Consider the following 7,298-nt stretch of genomic DNA (forward strand, 5'->3'; position numbering starts at 1 on the left):
GGGTCGTTAGTGGTCCTGTTTGAATTAGGTTGTAGTTTTCCACTGACCTTAATCACAGGGCATGGTAACATAAAGAGATGCCCTAAGGTATCTCGTGTATTCCCGACATAGTTTTCCTTACCACCATTCAGGGTAGTCCAGTTTCTACTTGGCAGAACAATCACCCAGCCAGCACTGTAACTCATTTGTCTATTGAGTTAGAGGCATGAGAAGCCCAAATGGCTGAGGAGCAGTCTTCAACTTCCAGTTCAATTAAATCATGATTGTGTCTCTCAGTGGAAAACATGCCACCCTATGTAAGACCTCTAGGCCAGCAGAGCATAAGTCATGGGAACAGGAAGCAAAAATTTCACTAGTGGGTCACTAGGGCTAATAGTGAATGGTGTTCCACCTATTTTGATCCCTTGATTCCTGCATCTGCGAATCCCAGTCATAAGAGAAATGCCCCATATACTGGATGCTGATTCAGAGCATAGATAGCCTTCTAGAAAACCTTGTCCCAGCCCTACAAGGCACTGCTATATAGCTGGTGCTATTACTGTCTTCAAAATGCCATTCCACTGCTCTATGTAGCCAGCTGATTCAGGATATTAGGGAACATGGTAAGACCAGTTAATTCCATGAGCATGGGCCCACGGTCACACTTTTGCTGTGAACTGAGTTCCTTGTAATGCTGTGTGGAATACCATGGTCGTAGATGAGACATTCTGTAAGTCCACAGATGGTAGTTTTAGTAGAAGCATTGCACAAACGGAAAGTGAATCTGTATCCAGAGTAAGCTCTATTTCAGTAAGGACAAAACACTATCCCTTCAACGATGGAGGTGGATCAATGTAATTAACCTGCCACTAGGCAACTGACTGATGACTCTGGGGAATGGTGTCATATCAGGGGCTCAGTGTTGGTGTGTGTTGGCAGACTGGGCACTCAAAGGTAGCCTTGGCCAGGTCAGCCTTGGTGAGTAGAAGTCCACGTTGCTGAGCCCATGCATAACCTCTATCCTTGTCACCATGGCTACTTTGTTCATGAGACAATTGGGTGATGATAGGGGTGGCTGGAGAAGGAGGCCTACTGGTATCCACAGAACAGGCTATCTTGTCCACTTTATTAAAATCCTTCTTTGCTAACCCTTTGGTGAGCATTCACATGGGGCACAATATCCTCACCCTTTTTGCCCATTCAGTGTCTATCTACATACCTCATCTCCAAATTTCCTTGTCACCAATTTTCCAGTTATGTTCAACTCCCTGACCATCCAGCCAAATCACTGGCCACAGCCTATGAATTGACATATAATTGAATATCTAGCCATTTTTCCTTCTAAGCAAAGTCAACCAGGGGGACTGCTCAAAGTTCTGTCCACTGGGAGAATTTCCCTTCACCACTGTCCTTCAAGATAGCCCAGAGATGAGCTGTAGTGCTGCAGCTGTCCACTTTTGGGTCGTACCTGCATATCATACAGAACCCTCTCTACACCAGGCCTAAGTCTTCTCTTTCTCTGTCAGCTGATCGTAGGGAAGTTCCCATGAAGCCACAGATGCAGCCTGGAAGACAGAAGGCAGATAGCAGAAGTGGGGACTACGGAAATTTGGCCTACTTCTTCATGTAACTTTCTTGTGCCTTCAGGGTCTGCTCAGGCCCAATCATGTATATACCGTTTCCATCTGATGACGGAGTGTTGCTGTGCATATCCAACTTTGTGTGTTAGTGGCTCAGATAACAACCAGTTCATGATGGGCAGCTCAAGTTGCAAGGTAACTTGGTGACTCCTTAAGTACCAGTCTCTACTATGGCCCAGTATCAGGCCAAGAGCTGTTTCTCAAAAAGAGATTAGTTATTTGTTGGTAATGGCAGGGCTTTGCTCTAAAATCCTAAACCAAGATTCACCTATAGAGACCTCCCAGAAGCTTTAAACAGCATCCCTATCTGCCACTGCCACTTAAACACCACTGGATCTGCTGGATCACATGACCCAAGTGACAGAGTAGCTTGCACAGCAGCCTGGACTTGTTGCAGAGACTTTTCTTGTTCTGGGCCCTACTCAAATCTAGCAGATTTTTGAGTCAATGGATAAATGGGCTGGAGTATCATAATGAAATTGGAAAATGTTGCCTCTAAAACCCAAACAGGCCCACTAAGTATTGTGCCTCTTTCTTGGCTGTAAGAGCAGTAAGATGCAACTACTTATTGTTCACCTTAGAAGAAATATTCCAACATGCCCCATGTCACTGGATCCCTATCAATTTCACTAAGGTAGAAGGTCCTTGAATTGTAGTCATATTTATTTCCTTCCCTCTGATGCAAATGTCTTTCCACTAAGTCTAGCGTAGTTTCTACTTCTTGCTCACTAGGTCAAATCAACATAATGTCATCAATATAACAAATCAGTGTAATATTTTGTGGAAGGGAAAGGCAATCAAGATCCCCATGAACTAAATCATGACATAGAGTTGGAGAGTTGATATACACCGGACAATGAAAGTGTATTGCTGGCCCTGCCATCTGAAAGCAAACTGCCTTTATGGACTGGTATGAAAAAAAAGACATTTGCCAGATCAATTCTGTCGCCTTACTAAATAATGCTGAAATAAATATTTCATACATAACTTTTATATTTAAAATGCAAATTATAAATATAATATACATATTTACTTGTACTTGTGCAAACAATTATACAGGCCTGAGTGAAAGGGAATGTTCTACCTTTCTACCTTTTCTCAGTGACAAATTTCTGATAAAATTCCTTTTTACCTAATGAATGACTTCAGTTTCAAGATATGCTAAATGCATTCAGTTTCCAGTAGCTCTGGGCACACATTGTATGCTAGAACTTGGTGAACTTGAGGACTGAAAGAGGTTCTTGGCCTGCTTGTCTGGGAAGTGCAGTGGTTCCTTGCAGACCTTTTGTCTTTACCATTTTCAAAATTTCTTCTGGGTTGTCTTCTTTAAAGGTAACTAAATAGAATAATGCTTTTGGTGAAAGGAGAGCTGGAATCAGGGGGAAAAACCTGCACATTACTTTCTGACCATTTCTGCCACCAACCCAAGCTGTCTCTATTCCGTGACTTGCTACCTCTTCAGGTGGAGTCACTACATAGGGAGGATTAAACACCAGAAGATCAACTTTTTCCTTCAATCTCTAGCAAGCCTTTGACCAAATCTGTAATAACTGGTGGAATGTGGACTTTGTTACAGCGTGCTGTCTCTAGGGTACAAGCTGCTGCCTCAGGGTTGATATCAGTGCACATGTACAAAGCCTGAGGACCTATTATAGAGGCTAGGAATGCAAATACTACACCAGACCCTGCCCCTACTTCCAGGCATATTTCCACTCCCTCCAGCTCAGCAGCCGCTACCTAGATCGCATCCAGAAGCAGAAACGCGTCCTCCGAGGGCTCATACACATCGCTGAAGGCACTGCCGCCCACGTGCCCGTGCAGTGGCGTGGGGAAGCTCTGGGCTGCCATCTTCCTTCACTGCCGATGCCAGGCTTTTCTTTTTGCCCAAAAGGCCTAGCAAGATGCTGGGTTTTGTGAAGATTTTCAGTATTCAGTTATGCAATTTCAAGAACCATGCTGTAAAAAAGTCTCCCACCAAAAACAGAGTAGGGGAAATAGATAAAATAATTCTGACAGTGAAATTCTGTCAGATAAAAGCAAAGCTGAGATAAAGGAAAGCCAGATAAATACATCCCTCCACAGACCATTAGCATTTAGCAATTTATACACCTGCAACTCCAGATTTGAGTGAATGGACAGTCTGTAGTTTGGGGTATAACCTAAGGTTTGTGACGTCCCCAAACTCCTACCATCAGTCTCAGGCTCACATTCTTCTTTTTTTTTTTTTATCCACTAAAAAATTTTTTGTGTTGGACCCAAACAGTCAGTCTCTTTTGGAGGCCAGTCCTGGACCACAGTATATTCTCTACACTTCCTAACTTGAGGCAGGTCCTGGCATGACCGAGGATCTTCCTCTCTCCCTGCTTATACTTCACTGTTTGCATGGGTTTCCTATGGCTGCTATACCAATAAAGCAAGTTGATGGCTTAGAACAACAGAACTTCCTCTCTCACAGTTCTGAAGGCTGGAAAGAAGTTGCAGATCAAGGTGTTGGCAGGGCCAGGCTCCCTCCAAAGGCTCCAGGGGAGAACCTATTCCTTGCCACTCCAGCCCTGGTGGCTGCTGGCATTCCTTGACGTGTGGTTGCATGACTCTAGTCTCTGCCTCTGTGGCCACCTTGCCTTCTTTTTTGTCGGTGTCACATCTCCCTCTGCTTCCCTCTTAAAAGGATACAGGTGATTGCAGTTAGTGCCCAGTTGGATAATCTAGGATAATCTCCCTATCTCAAGACCTGTAACTTAATTTCATCTGCAAAGTACTTTTGTGCCATGTAAGGTGCCATGTAACGGCTCCAAGCATTAGGACATGGACATCTTTGGGGAGGGGGCACATGATTCAGCCTATCATACTGTTCCCGATTGCTAAGGCATGGCCTTTCTGTCACCTGAAGGTAGAGGCTAAGAAAGCTGAGGAGTATAACTCAGTTTAGCATCATATAGCATCCCAGGCTCCTGGGGCCTTCCTTTATTTAAACTACCAAATATAAAACAGAATACCAGTCAGGTTGAGAGCCTCCAGATAATCGAGTAAGTGATGGAAGGCCTTTCAAGCAACCTCAAAACTCCCTTTTGGAGAATTCACAAAAGACCTGTGTTTGATTCAACATACCATGTAAATTAAATACCATGTAAACCAAAGAAGTCACAGGCAGAGTCTACATGTAAAGGTGCCAGGGAAACTGCACCACATCATTTTACCACCTTTTTAGTCACCCATTGCTATGAGCAAATAGTTAATCGTGTAGGGCTTCAACAACCTCTCAGTGGGACAGAACAGAAGTTGGTGGCGTTTGAATGTTTCAATCTGGCCCATAAGTCTTTGTGGGTTTCCAGCATGACCTTAATCTAAAATACATTCTGACCTAAATCACCTGGCTTTGCTAGCCTGTGCCAACCAAATATACTGGATAATTATGCAGTATTGGACTTTGCACTAGTTGGGCATATATATTTAGCTTAGCTTATCAAAGACAGCAATCCAGCAATGCAACTTGGAAATGTAGAAAAACCAGACCTCAGCTGCAGCGCTGGATTTAATGGGCAATGCATAAGTAATGAGAAGAGCAATACGTGAAAAATAAAAGCAAGGGACCAAGAAACCTTGCCAGTAAGCTAGTGAAACATTGAAAGCTTTCCTTATAAGCTTCAAAGCCTGCTTGCTCAGCTTGTGACCTAGGCCCACCCTAAGCTGCTCAGCAGTAAAGTCTACTCTGTATTCATTCTGAACACATTCATTTTGCAAAATGTCCAGTAATAATAATGTCTCTGAGCTGCTAATTGATTGAGAATTGCTTTAAGAGCTTTATGATGGAGGGAAGGCACAATTAATTATTATTAGATCATGCAATTTATTAACTTTAAGGGCAAACAAAACCTCAACTGCAAATGTTTCTTCATATTTCCTGTGAGAAAATAGACTTGTCAGGCCACTGTTCTCTGCTATTAGCAATGTCATCTCCTCACCAGGAATAGAATTTGCATATATTGTCACAATATAAAGTTTTCTCATAAATATAGTTGGGAGCAGCTAATTTAGGGAATGTTTCATCTAAAATATAATTTGGCCATCATGTCTAATAACTGGATTCAAATGTAAATGCTTTTTAAGTATCTTAAATATCACAGACTTAAAAGTAGAAGTCATGAATTTGACATTGTTAGAAACCCATCAAAGGTACTCCACATCTGTATAGAAAAAAAGGTTCAAAGCTATAAGACTGCTTTAAAAAGAAATATTTAAATGGCAGTTACAAAATAATCTCCCCTATGTGAATTAATACTGATACTATACTGTTTTCTGGTCCCAAAATATTTTCTCAGTGAGAAGTCTGATGTCTTTCTTTGGCAATCACCAGCCTATAGCTATAGGCTACCTACTACTCTGAAAAACCTCTTTAAGAAGGGGGAAACCATAGATTGAAAAACATCCTCAAGAAATAAACCTAGAAATCAAGTTTTGGATCAATACCCAGACTTTGGTCTAGGGTATTCTCTCTGCTCCTCACTCCAGGCATCTGACTTCTCACCACTTAGTGATTAGTTATCCCACTAGTCATATAAAAATTTTACTGAAAGTGTTTTCATATATATTCCATCTATTGGGAAACGATCTAGATTCTTTGCTTGAGAGTGAGAGATATCCAGCTCTGCCATAGTAAACTAGGTAATGTATTACCTTTGTATGCCATAATGTATATAAAGTATACATTATGTACACTTTGTATACTTTATATACATTATCTTCCTCCCCATGACTTATATAGACATGGAAAGAGAAAGGATGGAGCTGGTCTTAGGGATATGCATATCTAGGGACTCAAATGCTTTGGGGACTTTGTCTGTCCAGCTTGTTTCTGGTCCTTTCTGCATTCTGACTTCATTCACTTTGTTACAAGTAGAATTTCTTCACATAGCAAGGTACATGGCACAGACCACTCTGGGCTTGCAGCCTCTTAGCTTAATGATCCTAAAGGAAAGAGAACTTCTGTCTTCCAGGTGTAGTTGAAAACTCCAGGGAAGGGCTCTTGACTTACTTGAACTACATGATTATACATAGATCAATCCCTAAGGACAGGGAAATGATATATCATTAATAATATAACTGACCTAGCCTGAGTAATGCACCTATAATACCCCCATGATTAGTAGGGCAAGGGCTGTTTGTTAATAAATTAGTAAATTTATAATGAGAAGGTGTATTAGTTCATTTGGGCTGCTAGAACAAAATACCTTACACCAGGTAATTTATAAACAACAGAAATGTATTCTTTACAGCTCTGGAGGCTGGGAATTCCAAGATCAAGGCACCAGCAGATTTGGTGCCTGGTGAAGGCTCACACTCTCCTTAAAAAATGGCACTTTCTCACTGTGACTGCACATGGTAAAAGGGGCAAATGGTTCCCTCAAGCCTCTTTTATAAGAGCACTAATCTCATTCATGAGGGCAAAGTCTAAAAGCCCTACTGCTTAATGTCATCACAATGGGGATTAGATTTCAACATGAATTTTGGAGGAACATGAACATTCAGACCATAGCAGATGGATAGCACAGTTACTAAGAAAAGTGAGGGGATAACCTCCGCCACTAAGGAAAAGTGTTCTGTCACCTCCCTTCCACTCCCAGCCGGTATCTACTGCATTGTCTGTGCACACACAGGATGGTCACTTCAGGTAGACATCCC

At 42.0% G+C, this 7,298-nt stretch overlaps 1 pseudogene; it reads right to left on the minus strand.

Moving 5' to 3' along the window:
* Positions 1 to 2,824: 2,824 nt before the first annotated feature.
* LOC105518943 lies at positions 2,825 to 3,467 on the minus strand (annotated as a pseudogene).
* Positions 3,468 to 7,298: the final 3,831 nt, after the last annotated feature.

The sequence above is a fragment of the Colobus angolensis genome, unplaced genomic scaffold (genome assembly GCF_000951035.1).
Source record: "Colobus angolensis palliatus isolate OR3802 unplaced genomic scaffold, Cang.pa_1.0 Scaffold332, whole genome shotgun sequence".
NCBI classification, from domain to species: Eukaryota; Metazoa; Chordata; class Mammalia; order Primates; family Cercopithecidae; genus Colobus; species Colobus angolensis.